The sequence below is a fragment of the Lissotriton vulgaris genome, chromosome 1_1 (genome assembly GCF_964263255.1).
Source record: "Lissotriton vulgaris chromosome 1_1, aLisVul1.2, whole genome shotgun sequence".
Taxonomy (NCBI): domain Eukaryota; kingdom Metazoa; phylum Chordata; class Amphibia; order Caudata; family Salamandridae; genus Lissotriton; species Lissotriton vulgaris.
In genome coordinates, this window is record NC_141685.1 from 518,546,031 (window position 1) to 518,562,568 (window position 16,538).

Below are 16,538 nucleotides of genomic sequence, written 5' to 3' on the forward strand. Positions count from 1 at the left end.
TCTCACACATCATGCACAGGATCACTGTACATGTGGCCCTTCCAATAAAGGGGCCGGGGCACGTGCCCCTAGCAAGTTCAACATAAGAAATGTATTTGATTTTACTGTTGTAAAAATCTGTTAATTTTTTTCATAGAGATTGTTGTTATTATTTTAATGATCGTCATTCATGCTACACCGTTTACCAAGCCCTCACTTACTGTTATCACATGGATTTGATATGATTAAAATATGTACAAAAAAGTAACTCAAATAGTCACAACATTTATGCTCAATGTCACACTATATGGCTCGTACTGCTCTTTAGATAGTGGTCTGTACCAAAATACCCCCCAGAAAATAGCGGTGGCCTAAACTAAGTTATTTGAAACATATTGCAAAATGCCATTAGAATAAACAGAATTGGTCTGAAGGTTATGGAAATAACTCCATAGCAGTTCTTTTATGAAAATTCCTCCTTATTCTTTGCATTCTGTGTCCTCCTGCCATGTAGGTTCTCTAAGAACTGTATAAGGATAAACACAAATGAGAACATCTCAACGTGCACGCCTTGCACCATATTATGCAAGTGGGTTACTTCAGTGTGGATATCTCTCAAGCTTACTTTTATACACGTTACTTACATATTTGAAGACATCAGATCTCTGTTGTTTCTCAGCCCAGATAACTAGAAATGAATGCGCTTAACTCATGCTAACAGAATTCTGTCAATCATTTTCTTACACCACTCCCCGTCATCTGTTTGCTGATACTAAATTATGGAATTTTATTGGTGACATTTCCGTGATAGTGACTTTGATTTCCAAGGAAATTCTTCAGGTTCATTTCATTACTGCAGCAAAGTAAAAGCAAATTTGCGTTATAAAAAGCAATTACTTTTTAGCTGACCAGTGCACAATAGCAATATAAAAGAGATTTCTCATTCCACTATTCAAATCTGGAACTAGCGAAGTAGTGTTTGGCTTTGCTTAAAACCAATTTTATCTTGTTTGCATTGCAAAACCATTTAATCCTCATAAAGCAGGTTATTATAATGGAGATCATACTGTCTTGATATCTCACATCATCTGGGGACAAACATGATTTTTTTCAATAAAACAATGCTTAAAAGTTGGAACGCGTTATTTGGCAGGAAACATTTTACAAACACCCATAGACAAGCAATGTATTTAAGGCCTTCTAAATCCTTTTCTTTGTAAAAGAATAGGGATCATGAATAAATAAAATCGCAAATGCCTTTTCGTACGGCAGTTACAATAAAATACATTTTCAGTAATGATTAAGGAGCACATTAACAACGCAGCTTAATGTGTCACAGTTTGTGACTACCTGTTTTTCCCAAAAGAGGCATTTTTTCACACAGACATTAGGTGGGGGCCTTAGGACCTGGGAGTATCCCCAAGCCTCACCTAATTTCAGCATGTGCATGAGATCGAATTACAAGAACTGTCGTAGTGTTGTTAATTTGCACCGAGATGCAACATATTACCACACAACTGCCTCACCACTTCCTTGTACCAGTTCTTGCATCATGAGGTGTGTCAATCAATTAATCAATCCTTTATTTCGCATTGTTTCAATGCATACAAGTACAAAAACGTCACAAAGTATCATACACCTATATCACAATAACATTGTAAGGTATCGATTTTAAAACAATTAATTGGTTAGATATCTTCTCGATTCACTTAAAACACATATATACTAAAAATAATTTGCAAAGAAAGCTATTTTTCCCTTTGACACCCCCTATATTCTAACATTGTTATAAACACATCTTTCCCTCTTCTTCATCTGCTCATATCGGGCTCCCAATTGTTGTCTGCAGCCTTTTCCTGAAGATCTGTTTTAACCTTGCCTTCGGGAAACCGGCAAACAGCGACGGTGAGTCGAAAAACGCTTAGAGTCCTTGTGCTGACTGTGTAGTTTCTACATGCTTCAACCACGGTATCTAGAGGGCATAATTAATTTTTAAATAAACCTTAAGTAACGACTGGTTAAGTGGTAAACTGTCTCTTTTCCATATTGACTGCCATAATAATAGTGGAGCATCAGATCCTCAAGGTATGGCAAACCTAATTCACTATGAGAAATGTAATTCGAGCAATTCTAGAAGAGTGATAACAGTCTTTTACAGAAGGCATCATCCACTCGCTTCAGTAGTTACTTCTGCGTTCAACATGCCCCATACTGCTCCCCCACACATATCCATGATTTAATTTTCAGCTGCACATTCCTCTAACCTATTTAGTAGTAGTCTTCTCATCAATTTAGCTGTACTGTTGATTAGGGATATGGAGCTATACTTTTTGGGGTCCGGCCTATATCTCTTTTTATATTTGGGGATAGTAATGGAGTGTTTCTACGATCTGAGAGGGCCTAATTCAGCTACCAGGTTAAATACATTTGTCAGTACTGGGCCACACAGATATTTAGTCTCAAGAAAAATGTCAGCAGGTACCCCATCGGGTCCAGGGGCGTTCAACAAGCATGCCTGTTCCAAGGCTTGCTCTGCTTCCCCAATTTCAAAATGTAGAAAAGGATTATTCAGTTTGGGACCCTCTCCTTCCTGGAGCGGCAGGTGAAAAGGGCGGAGAGTGAGGCCGAAGAATGTATCTATGACGCCGAAAGCAGCAAATCTTTCTTTGGGCTGTAGTGAAGGGGGCATTTCTACTGCACCGCCGCCGTGAGGGTAACATCCAACGCGGCAGGATTCCGCTTCTACCTGCCATGAGGGGAACGGCTCACACAGGGCTTTAAGTGGGATGAAAAAACTGGAGGGTCTCTCAAAGGGGCGTGGCCAGTGTAATTAGGGGCGTGGATTTAAAACACGAACTTTCAAAATCTGTGTGTAGCATAGTGTATAATATACATGTATTTTGCTGTTTCTGTCATTGCATCTAGATATGTGATACAAGTAACATCATACCTACAACAAGTAAGGAATATTGGCTTTGTCAATCGTTATTAGTTGCATAAGATAAATAAGCTGCAACTATGGCTTGTTACATATAATATTGAAAAAGCTTCCAATTAAAGCCCTGGTGACCCTACCACAATGTTGCTGCTCTTGCGTTTCAGAAAGAGAAGGGAAATCCAGAGAGAAAATTACTCTTTAAAGGATTTCCCTTCCCCCACAACTCACCTGGCATGACGTCATGCCGTAACTTCTCCACTAGTGAGAAGTGAGCAGTAAGAGCAGCACACATCGATGTGCCTGCTGTCTTGAATCGGGTCTCTATCGGGCTGTTTTGCGCCCTGGCACTGCAGCGACAACAAACTGCTGTCACTGCAGTCACTGCAGTCCCGCCTGTGCCAGGGCTCAAAACAGAGCCCGATAGAGACCCGTTTCGAGGCCCCCTGAAAAAAACTGCCGGTGCTCAGACCCCTTGAGACCCGGCCCACTTAAAGCCCTCGGCTCACAGGAACTACACCTCCGAGCATCCCTTGCCTCGTCGCCTCAATCTGGTGCCATGCAGCGCCCATGTAGGTGCGAGATAATCAACGCCAGCCAGTGTTATGCAGCGTGAGACGCCAAAAGCAGCAGATCTTTCTTTGGGCTGCAGTGAAGGGGGCATTTCTACCGCACCACCGCCATGAAGGTAACGGCCAACGCTGCAGGATTTCGCTTCTACCGGCGGTGAGTGGTACGGCTCACTCGAACTACACCTCCCAGCATCCCTTATCTCGTTGCCTCGCTCTGACGCCATGCAGCACACCTGGAGGTGCGATATAATCGATGCCAGCCTCCCGCAGCGCGGGACGCGCTCGGGTCTCCTCCTGGCGAAGCCCGGCCCGTCCTTGCCCGTCATTGCCAGGAAGAGGCAGGGCAGCCCCCCCCCCTTCTGTTTGCTGCCCAGAGCTGGTCTACATCGAGGACTTAATATGGACTAAAAAAGGTACTGTTTGGTGACACTCCCCTACTTATATATTGGGAACACTTGTTAACTGTCTGCAGTCTAGTAGAGTTAAATTGCGGAAACTTCCTTGGGAACTACTATTATTCTGTAGAGATGGAGAAAAGAAAATCCATGGAAGTCGGGGGAGCTGGGGGGAAAAAGTGGCGCGGTTGGTAAAACCTGTAAAGGGAAAAAGGATAGGAAGGCAACTAAATACTCTGGCAGTAATTGGGTATTGGATGGTATGGACACATTATTCGAGGAATGCAAGGATGAGTAAAATCTGCATGTGGTCACAAATCAGTCCCAGATCAGTACAGTCCACTCCACTAGGGGTAGTACAACAAAACGCTCTGTTATCCCCAAAATGTTACTGAAGCACAAAAAAGGTCCTAAAGAAAATAAGGAAGAGAGACATTTACATTCTGTTAGGATGGCAGATCCTATTGTTAGCACTCCAAGCTCCTCTGAAACTGATGATAATCATTCTCAAATAATTGATCCTATAGTCACTTGCACAAAAAGATATACCATACTGTCAAATCCCCAGGGGGAAGGAAGCACATCGCACCCGGAACCACCCGGAACCACCATCAGACAAAATTGTAGAGCCGGCTGAAAGTCATATACCAGAAATGCAGGAAGTAATCCTTGTTGCCCATTCACTTCGGGCTGAAATAGGGTCCATGAAGGCTATGATGGAGAACCTAACAACTATCATTAAGCTCTTGACACAAGGAGGGTCCTCCAGAGTTGACTATGCAACACATAGCGCAAACACTCCTCCCCCAAACAGCCAATTTATAGCCCAGGTTAAATCATCTGCCCTTCGAGTTAGTGAGGTACAGAGCAAAGTGATCCCCATGTTCAGTGAGGTGGTTAAAAAGAATAAACCCTCTCTAGTGATCCCCATTGGAAATAATGCACCGCCTAACACTACAATTACTCCAGGGTCTCAAATCACAGATACACTAAGGACGCATTAGTTGCAGGGTAGGAGTAGAAACACTGGTATACCCATAATCAAGCAGCGTAATATCCAAGAAGGGTGGGGGACCATGCTAATGCCAAGTACAAAATACCCACAGAATATTCATGGTGAATGTTTCGAAGCTGGGCTCAAACAAAACACAAAGTGTAGATTCATTGACCAACAATGCTATCCCATGGATGTCAAGTCAAGTCAAGTCAGAGAATTTATATAGCGCACTACCTACCCAGAGGGTCTCAAGGCGCTTAGAAAGGGGAGGAGGATTACTTGTCAAATATCCACGTTTTAAGTTGCTTTCTGAATGCTAGGTGGTTCTGGGTGAGGCGAAGGTAAGCGGGGAGTGAGTTCCATGTTTTAGCAGCCAGGTATGAGAAGGATCTGCCTCCCATGGTGGTCTTGTTGATGCGAGGTACAGTGGCGAGGGCTTGGCTGGAAGAACGTAGTTGGCGGGCGGGGGTGTAGAAGGACAGTCGTGAGTTGAGGCATTCTGGTCCGATGTCGTAGAGTGATTTGTGTGCGTGGGATACGGGGTGTCCTTCTGTTATTAGGGATGGCATCAAGAAAGCGCGCAGGCTCACCTCTCCCACTAACCCTCGAGACTGCATCGAACTAACTTTCCAGAGGGAAGTGTTAGTCAAAAATCTACTAGCACTTATTAGAATTTAGAACTTGTTCCCCTGATTTTTCATCTATTCAGTCCAGGCAGTCTCCACCTGCTGTCTGACACAAATAGGAGCTTAGAGGGAAAATATGGACAGGGTCGCCCTCCACTCAAACATGAGTCTCCACCTGCTAGCCAGCCCAGTAACTACCAAGAGCAGTTGGTAACAGGGCCGCTAGGCAGTTCCACTCTTGAATGCAATGATTGACTGGCTGGTGAGCCCGAACCCCATCCTGGTAGTACCAGCGACTTGATAAATCCTAGGAGTAGCGATCCATTAATGATTCTGGTTTGCGTAGACTATAGCAGGCCAAAAACACCCATTCAAAAGTTATTCTTGCTTTCATCCAAACTCACGGGCCAGCAAGAGTTTAGCAGTACTCCCATAGTGAACCCCAAAGAACCAATACATAATGGCCATACTTCTAAAAGGGACACATTAATATCATGGAATATTGCAGGAATAAGCGCCAAACTTTTGTCACCGGAATGGCTTGCTTTTATTGACTGTTTTGACATTTATTGTTTTCAGGAAATTTGGCTCCCGACATCACAACATACGTAGGTTTTTTAAAATATTATGTGCCAGCGGTAAAAGAGGTTAAAGGTCGGCCCTCAGGTAGTTTGATTACATGGGTTCGGCAAGCACTAGGTATCAACATTAAGGAATTTCCATCCAAGAGCAATGACATCCAAGTACTAAGATTAAATCTGGGACCGCTAGGGAATGTTGATATTTACAACATTTATGTGAGGGGAACAAGAGGGGGTAGGTCTCAAGTTTTAGCGGGTATAGATGATCTACTCGATTTATACTCAATGGAAAATATTATTATCATAGCAGGCGATTTTAACTCAACCATTGAGCCACTTGCCAGCGAGTAATGGCTTCTCACTGAAGATGAAGACACCCAGTGGGGAATTCCAAAATTGGATCTTGTACAAATAAAGAAATGGACAGAGGCGGTAATCCAGATAAACTCTATCTGCCTGGAGAAGGGGCTTAGGGCATTCAATGGCCGGACCCCACAAGGTAGTCTTGGGGTCAACACATTTAATAATGGATTCAGTAAAAGCAGGTTCGATGATATACTTATGAGTTTGAAATTCTGGCATACCATTGTTGATATGGATGTAAGGGATCGCCTTGAAAGTGGCCATAAAATCCTGTGTGTGTAGCTTTAAGATGGTGGTCGCACGATCAATTGCCATGTAGGGAGGTTGAATTACATTCCGATGATGTAACCCCCCACTAAAGATATGAGACAGCTTAAGTGGTCGATTATAGCTGAAAATTCTGGGTCCTTGGATAATATTGCAAAGGATGTTGTTTATGCTTTATTAATGTTAGAAAGCATTCCCTCCACTACTGCAGGATTGGAGACCGTTATCCCGTCCCACAATAAAAAAAAATCGGATATGAGAACTTATTTTGTCAAGGTAGCCCTTGAAGCAGTTGTCAGTGGATGAGCACCTGGCCCAGATGGCATACCTGCTGATGTGTTTCTACATGATAAAACAAGATGGGGAAGGTATATTATGCTACTGGCTAACGCAGTTGAAATAGGAGCCCCTATACCGGACTCCTGGAATGGAGCCAAAATAAACCCCGTACAAAAAAGGAGACAAATCACTGCCGGGGAATAATCGACCCATTAGCCTGATTGATTCATTGCAAAATATACTGGGGAGACTGATCCTTAGCAAAATCCAGGACTGGATAGAGGAGCACGCCATATTGTCACCTCTGCTGGTTTTCGTGCATATACAAGCACCATTGACCAGGTGTTTTGTTTTGTTTTACTACACTCAATTTTTTTGCCTGCAGTGCTGTTACAACTGTACCTTTTCTTATTCGAATATCATCTTAATTATATGATGTCATGTGCAAATTTCAAAATATCAACCCAGAGTCTTGCGTTGTTCTTTTCCTGTAACGTATTATACATACATGTCTAACTATCCTTTCTAATGATACCAGTTGAGAAATTGTTGCTCTATTTCACGTACCTACGCAAATCTCTACGTTTAAGATAAATAGATATTTTATTTTGCTTGATTAATTAAAATCTTTCCAAATACATTACAAAAGGATTCCCAATGTACACAGATGAATACAATTAAAAACAATTAAAACCACATAATGAAAAAAAAGGACATCCGCTATGTATACAGTTAGCTATTTTTAGGGAGATTAATATAAACTTGTTATTGTTATTGTTATTTTTGATTTGTAGCGCGCTCAATCACCTACAGGCCTCTAAGCGCTCGGGAATAGATGGTAAACTACAACTTTGACAATACAGAAGGCATCCACTAGCCTAAGTGGCTCATAGGGCTCTCCTAAATAGCAACGTTTTCAACCCCTTTCTGAAACGTAGGAGGTTTCCTTCCTTACGTAGTGGCTCAGGTAATGTGTTCCATAGGTGAGGAACCAGCACCGAAAAGGCTCTTCCGCCCTTGGTGGCAAGTTTGTACCGAGGGCAGACCAGTAGCTGAGAGTCTGAGGATCTAAGAACTCTCTTTGGGCTATACACTGCCAGACGATCTTTAATGTATGCGGGCGCCATGCCATAGATGGCTTTATGGGCTATGCACAAGTTTTTAAATTCCACTCGCTCCTTGATAGGGAGCCAATGGAGACTTTGTAGCAGGAGGGATGCTTTGGTACGTCTTGGCAGTCTGAAGATAAGACGAGCAGCATCATTCATCACCACCTGTAGCCTATTTGTCAGGGTTTTTGGTAGGCCAAGGTAGAGGGCATTTCCATAATCTATACGTGAGATCACAGTGGCTGCGACGATGGAACGTAGCATAGATTGGGAAATGATAGGCACTAATTTCCGTAGCTGTCGGATAATATTAGTACAACTGCCCACTACTGAGGAAATTTGGTTGACCATAGAGAGGTCACAGTCCAATTTGATCCCCAGGCTCTTCACGTTCAGGCTGGGTTTTGGGGCTGGACCTAGCTCTGCGGGCCAGTAGAGGTCACACCATGGTGAGGTGGCAGATGAAATCACCAGGACCTCAGTCTTATCTGGGTTGATTTTTAGGAGGTTTCCTGTCATCCACTGGACCCTGTGTCTCAAGATATTCTGAGTGTGGAGTTGGGCGGCGTTTGTATTGTCAACACTCAGCAACAACTGCGTGTCATCCGCATAATTGTATACTGTACAGCCCATACTCGCCAGGGAGGCAATCAGAGGCTGTAGGTATAAATTAAACAGCAGTGGGGATAGGGCCGAGCCCTGAGGCACCCCACATTCTAACTCTCCCACTGCGGAGACTTCTTCTCCAAGTTGTATTCTTTGGGTCCTTCCTGACAGAAAAGACTGCAACCACCTAAAAGCCAGGCCTTTGATGCCAAAATCACTCAGTCTTTCCAGTAACAACGCATGGCTGACGGTATCGAACGCCGCTGAAAGGTCTAATAAAATCAGGGCGCTCGGTTTTTTACCGTCAGCCAGGCCTCTCAATTCATCCAGCACCAAGAGCATCACCAACTCGGTGCTGTGATGTGCTCGAAACCCTGCTTGTCGTTCGTGAAGCAGGGAATGGGACTCCAAGTACATGGACAAAGATTTTAATACATGTTGTTCCAGTACTTTAGAGAGGAATGGTAACTGAGAGATCGGCCTGTAATTTTTTAGTAATGCGGGGTCTGCACCTGTTTTTTTCAACAGCGGTCTTACACGCACTTCCTTGAGTTCTGCTGGTAGTTGTCCTGTTTCCAAGGATCTATTTAGGAGAGAGATGACATGCTCCTCCAATAGAGGACGGGCTGCCTGAAAGACTTTAGGTGGACAAGGGTCCGCTGGGGATCCAGACTTGATTCTGACCATCAACTGCTGCAGGCTCAAGGTGTCAATCTCTGGAAACAGTGTGATAGAACAATCAGTTTGATTTCGAGGGCCTATAGGTATGGCCATCCCATTAAGCGTCCCACTTTTTATGTCCTGGATGATGGTTCTTACTTTCTCCAGGAAATATTCCTGAAAGGAATTGCAGTTTATGGGGGACTGAACACTGTCCGTTTTTTTGGTCAACTCCGACAGGATCTTAAAAGTCTCTTTCTGCACGTTGGCTGCCTTACTTAAACGGGATTCGTAGTACTCGGCTTTGGCGAGAGTGATATGTTTTTTGTATGCGTTCAAGGAGGTTCGGGAGAGGTTCCTGGCTGAGTCCTGTTTAGTTTTCCTCCAGCCTCTTTCTAGGGCTCTAAGTTTCTTTTTGTGGTCCCTCAGTGCTGGCGTGAACCATGGGGCATCCTTACCCGGACCTTTTAACACCTTCATTTTCATTGGTGCTATCTGGTCAATAGCTAGTGTCAGACATCGCGTTAGATCCGCGTATTGCTGATCTAGAGTATGATCTAAGCTCGGGGGGCAGTCTCTGGGCAGGAATACCTTGGTCAGGGTCCGCAAATCGACCTCTGCCCATTTACGAGTTTTTCTAGCCTCCAATGTTGGTTTAATTATTTGGCCCTTGATACGTATCTCACAGGATATTAGATAGTGATCAGACCAAATACATGGGGCTACTTCTTTCAGTGTTAGGGAGGGGTCTGTAGTCCACACCAGGTCAAGGGTGTGACCTTTGGTGTGCGTGGGGACCTTCAGGATTTGTTTAAAGTTTAACGCTGACATCAAGGTGTCCAAGTGGCGCATAGGAGCGTCCCAGTGGGGGTTTATCCCAGTGCAGGTTGAAGTCTCCTGTGACTAAAATTTTCGAGTAACGAGTGCAGAGGTCTGATATAATGGGGGCAAATAGGTCCTGGAATATTGGGGTTGCATTGGGAGGGCGGTAAACCGCTAGCACCACCCAACATGAGCTGTTTACTGTAACTTTAACCCCAAGCAAATCAGCCAGGTCGACTGTCTCTGATAGTAGAATTTCCAGTGACAGCGTCTTTTTAAAAATCACAGCTACCCCTCCTCCCCGTGTGTTTCCTGGGCAATTTTGCCATAAAGCATCATAGCCGCTAGGGAGAGCGGCCAGGATGTCTGGCATTGAGCTCTCACTCATCCAGGTCTAGGTCTCTGTTAAGGTCAATATATCTGTGTCGTTATTTTGCAACAGGTTATAGACCTCAACGTGGTGGCAATGGAGTGATCTGGTGTTTAGGCTTGCTATTTTCAGGGTGGAGTATGCATCTAGAGGTGTAGTATTCAACGGTTTATAGATCGCATATGTTTTTAGTTTCTTCAGGGTGTCGTTATCCAGGCATGCCTCACCCTTATCCAGGTTACGCAAGTCTTCCGAGGTGTAGGAGCGCATTTGTCCAGAAGTCCCTGCCCCCGAGCCCGTCCGTGCGCAGACGGGCGCAGACGGGCTGGACTCTGGCGCGACTCCGGCGACGCTCCGGCGAGCCCGCCGTGCGTGCCCACTGCGCGTCAGCATGGCTGCCTTAAGTACTGTTCTAGCGTCCTTCTGACGACTAGACCAGCCAATCCTTGCCCTCACCAAAGATGTCCGCCGTTCTGGCGGTGTGGTGCCCTTCCCAGATAGCAATGATCCGCTCTAAGCGCGGTAGTGTGGCGAATTCGAGTGCAGGTATGCGGTCGCATTCAATTTTAAAATCAGGGTACAGTGTTAAAAGTAAGCTAACATAAAACGGATAAAACGGGGATTTTTTAAAAAGCGATATTTAGCACTCAGCGAGCGCACAAATTATTCACATTTAAGCGGAACACCTCTGCGTTGTCCAAGAGGCTATTCCTAAGTAGTTGGCCGCCTAGTTTGCCTGCCTTAAATACTGTTCTAGCGTCCTTCTGACGACTAGACCCGCCAATCCTTGCCCTCACCAAAGATGTCCGCCGTTCTGGCGGTGTGGTGACCTTCCCAGATAGCAATGATCCGCTCTAAGCGCGGTAGTGTGGCGAATTCGAGTGCAGGTATGCGGTCACATTCAATTTTAAAATCAGGGTACAGTGTCAAAATTAAGCTAACATAAAACGGACAAAACGGGGATTTTTTAAAAAGCAATATTTAGCTCTCAGCGAGCGCACAAATTATTCACATTTAAGCGGAACACCTCTGCGTTGTCCAAGAGGCTATTCCCAAGTAGTTGGCTGCCTAGTTTGCCTGCCTTAAATACTGTTCTAGCGTCCTTCTGACGACTAGACCAGCCAATCCTTGCCCTAACCAAAGATGTCCGCCGTTCTGGCGGTGTGGTGCCCTTCCCAGATAGCAATGATCCGCTCTAAGCGTGGTAGTGTGGCGAATTCGAGTGCAGGTATGCGGTCACATTCAATTTTAAAATCAGGGTACAGTGTCAAAATTAAGCTAACATAAAACGGACAAAACGAGGATTTTTTAAAAAGCGATATTTAGCTCTCAGCGAGCGCAAATTATTCACATTTAAGCGGAACACCTCTGCGTTGTCCAAGAGGCTATTCCCAAGTAGTTGGCCGCCTAGTTTGCCTGCCTTAAATACTGTTCTAGCGTCCTTCTGACGACTAGACCAGCCAATCCTTGCCCTCACCAAAGATGTCCGCCGTTCTGGCGGTGTGGTGCCCTTCCCAGATAGCAATGATCCGCTCTAAGCGCGGTAGTGTGGCGAATTCGAGTGCAGGTATGCGGTCACATTCAATTTTAAAATCAGGGTACAGTGTCAAAATTAAGCTAACATAAAACGGACAAAACAGGGATTTTTTAAAAAGCGATATTTAGCTCTCAGCGAGCGCACACATTATTCACATTTAAGCGGAACACCTCTGCGTTGTCCAAGAGGCTATTCCCAACTCTTACGACTAATGTATTGCTGTCTGACAATAACTGCCATAACATCTCTGATCCGATGGCGCAGCTTGGTGATTAAAGTGCAAGTGCAACTAAAACAGTATAGTGAGTTAATGTTACACTTAAAAAGCATTTTAGCTGGTTTCGGACAACAACATGGTTTTAAGTCTCTTATTTACCATCTCAAAAGATTTTGTAAGCCGCAGTTAAGCTGGACGTTACTGGGGTCGAAGCAAAGCTTAACTGCCTGCCTACAGGACTGGATGCCTTGATACCTGAAAAAAGGACATAACAAAGTGCATCTTATGTCTTTTAAATTGGGGCAGTTGCAGATAACGTGAGTGATGTCTTCCATCCCACTTCCACATAGACGACATGTCGGAGTGCCTTCCTTCCTAACCCATGGTGGAAGGTGGGGTTTGATCGCAATTACCCCCAGGCGCATCCTTAAGAAGTTTTCCTTCCTACTTATCTTTATTACAGCACTCAAGTAGGCTTGGGTTATGAGCCTTACATATTCACTAAGCACTATCCAGCCGTGGGCCTTTTTAGTAAGGGTTGCTTTGTCTTCTAAAAGAGATAGCATAGATGTTGTTCTTCTCACTACTTTTTTTAAAAAAAAGATGATCCATTGGAATGGCCCAGAGTTCAGATAGGCCCCAAACCTGAATGGAGTCAAACAGATAGTCCCTGGCGGGGCATTTTTCTTGATTGAGCAGGGCTTTCCATAGGGGAGATTTTAAAGCTCCTTCCTCAGCGCTTTGGATTTTGTGCCAACTTTTGACGTAGGTTCTTCTTCTTTCCACCGTTTGTCTTTGGATCCTAAATTCTAAATAGATTTGAGCCGGAGAGATGTATTTTGGGAGGTGGAAAATTGCTCTGCAGGAGTTGGCCGTTATAACGTTTAAGACAGCTGCATCTTTACCTTTTAAAGCCTCACTCCCATATGACAATGTCGGCAGCAATTTGGCCCTCAGAACCTGTAAAGAGGGATCGAGCATAAGGTCGGGAAGCCGTCTCTTCAGTGACTTCAGTGCTAGATATGTTGTGGTCCCTTTTCTTCGCATGGATTCTAACTGAAGTGAATGATCTTTTAAGATCCATTAGCATTCCCAGGTATTTATAACTTTGCACTTGGTCCAAACGTCAGCCGTCAAGGAACCAACTATTGATCTTCTTTTTGTGGTAGTTGACTGCCATCATTTTAGTCTTCTTGGGGTTTATTTTGAGGGAATTCTGAGTAGAAAAATGCTTATTGTATTTGGTAGATGCTGAAGACCAATTAGTGTCCTGCAGATTAAGACCAGGTCATCAGCATATAGCAAGTTTGACATTAGCTTGTTTCCCAATTTTGGAGCAAGGGATACACAGCATAGCTGTCCTGCTCCCCAGGCAGGTTGGCCAGAAAAAGATAAAAAATAATCGGGGCAAGGACACACCCCTGCTTAAGGCCTTTCAAGGTCATGATTCGTTTTGAGATGTGTGACCCAACACCTAGTTTAACCCTATTCCATGTGTCTGTATGCAGCAGTTTTAGCCGATCCAAAAGGGTGTTTGGTGTACCCCACTTATCAAGTTTTCCCCAAAGTTTCAGGTGATCGACATGGTCAAAGGCAGCTGAGTAGTCAATAAAACACAGGAAAAGGGGCGTTTTTGAAACTTTGGCTGCATCCATTAACAACTTTAGAGCCAATATGTTGGTCGTAGTTCCTTGACCACTGCAGAACCCAGTTTAATTAATGGGGATAACCGAATTGTCTGAGGCCCAGGACGTTAGCTCATCCAGGAGTGTTCCAGCGTACTATTTAGCGTCTACGTCGAGGAGGGCAATCAGTAAGTAAATATTTGGATCATATCTTTCGCCTTGTTTAAAGATTGGGCTAATAATAGATCCTTTCCAAGATACCGGAATGGTGACTGTGGTGTTTAAGCCCTTTAAGACTGGTAGTAGAGCCCTGCTCCAAAAGACGGCATTGTGTTTATACAGTATCGGGGGAATCCTGTTTGGGCCTGGCGCTCCCATCTCTCTACCCTTGGTTATTAGGCCTTTTATATGTTTTTCCATGGGGCGTATCCTACCGCCATAGTAAGGTCTGTGGAGTCTAAATCGCCTGCCGTCAGGGTCCCCTGTTGCTTATGGATGTTAGTGCTGCTGACCAAGTGAGCTTTGGTTGTACAGTTTAGAGATTCTTTTACCTTGTTAGGGGGTTTGGGGTCCGTTACCGCATGCCTGCTCCCATATTTTGTTCCCCTCCCTTGTTGTTAAAAAGGGCGGAGAGGTAATCTACCCAGTCGACCTCTCTTATATGATTCCGGGATGATTCGGTCGCTCTAGCTTATGAATTGTTTGCCAAAACTTAGCACTATTGTGTTGCTTGAATCGTGCAGTAATTTAACCCACATTTCGTCATTCAGTTGCCTTATTTTTCTCCACATTCTCTTTCTCAATAGTGCCTTTGTTTGTCAAAGAGTAGACCACAGTCCAGGTTCCCTGCTGTTTTTCGCAGTTGCCGAAAGGTACGGTTTATAGTGTATTTGAGGCTCATAGTTTCCGGGCTATTGGTCACTTTTATTATTTTGCCATCTGGTTGTCTTAATTTTGTTCCGGTTCTGGTCGCAGAATTACCACTGAAAGTGTTAATGACGTTTTCTGATGCTGTTACAATGGTGGTCCCAATGCCTTTTTCTCTCTAAAATAAAGATTTGGGGGGGCGTGGCCAAGATGGCGGAGTAGAAGGACGCGGCCTCGGCGAGCTCCTCCGGCCCAGGCCCCTGAGCACCTTATTCACTGCTGATCTCCCCCCATCGTCGCTGGCCAGCAACGGCGGGTGCAGTGGAAAACTAGCGGACTTTACTGGGAGGGAAATCTGCGCGCCAAAAGGCACTGTTAGTGGGCTGTGGAAGCCGAGCCGCGACCTTCGAAAGCTGCGGCCCGACCGGAAGTGCCGTTGGGTCCGCCCTGTGAGCAAACTCGAGCCTGAGGCGCTGTGCAGAGGCCGCCGGCGCGGCGAAGAGGGGAGCGTGGACCAGCTCGGGTCCGCCCCCTACTGCAGTGCGGAGTCGCTGATTGTGGCGCTGAGCGAAAGCGACCGAGGCGGCGAGTAGTTGGTGCCCCGCCAAGAAGAACGGCCGATTTACAGCCGTGGGTGGGACTGGAGCGGTGCCGAGGATTTCGGAGGCCCTGCCTGGCCTGGCTCGGGGCACGAGATCGTCCCACCCGCTGGAGCCAAGCAGGAGGTGGTGGGTGCCTGGCGGTGCAACTCGGGCCCAGTGGGGTCTCAGAAGCCTTTGAAGCGGCTGGCCGCGGGGACTTGTTGGCTCCCTTATTGTGAACGGATTGGGGTCCGCTCGGGAGCTACTTGCGAGGCAGCGTGCTACGGAGTGTGGACGCCATTTTGGACTGGAAGCTACGTCCCACCGGCCCTGCACTGAGGTGGAGTGGGCAGGAGTTGTCGCCCGAAGAGCACGAGGAGGTGGAGAACGGGTGTTGGACTGCACCACAGGAGCGATGTACGGCCTATCCGGTCAGGGCGGTCCCTCAGCGGGTAGCTAGGCGGTGTAGCGAACGCTACTGTCGCTGGTGAGGATTAAACACTTTTATTCGGCGCCCAAGATGGCCGGCAACAGGGGGAACAGGAAGGGTGACCGCACCCTACCGGAGATGCTGAACAGGAGCAATGCTCGGCAAGACCGCGGACAGCCCTCCCCAAGTCAGTCTAGCAGTTCACAGGGGGTGAAAGGAGGGGAGCCACCGGTTACCAGGTCATTCCTTGAGTCGCTTTTAGCTCCCTACGAGAGGACTTCCAGACTCTCAAGCAGGAAGTGGCGGGGGAGGTGCGAGAGGTCCGGAGAGAGGTTGATGGCCTAGGAGAAAGGGTCTTGTCTGTGGAAGAAGCGGGACATGCCCGGGACGAGGAACTCACACAGCTTCAGCAGGAAGCGATCAGGCTCCGGGACCAGCAGATTGATCTACAATCCCATGTGGAGGACCTCGAGAACCGTTCCCGGAGGAACAACATCAGGGTCCGGGGCGTTACGCTCGGAGAAGAGGGGGAAGATGCGGCCGCCTACCTGCAGGATCTGTTCCGGGAAGTCCTGGGTGAGCCGGCAGACTTTACTTTCAGGATCGATAGGGCACATAGAGTGGGCCCACGACGTAGAGCCCCGGCATCTCCCCCGATCTTCTGGCCTTCCTGCCGGACTATCCCCTGAAGGAAAGGATTCTAAGGGTAGCTCGCACTAA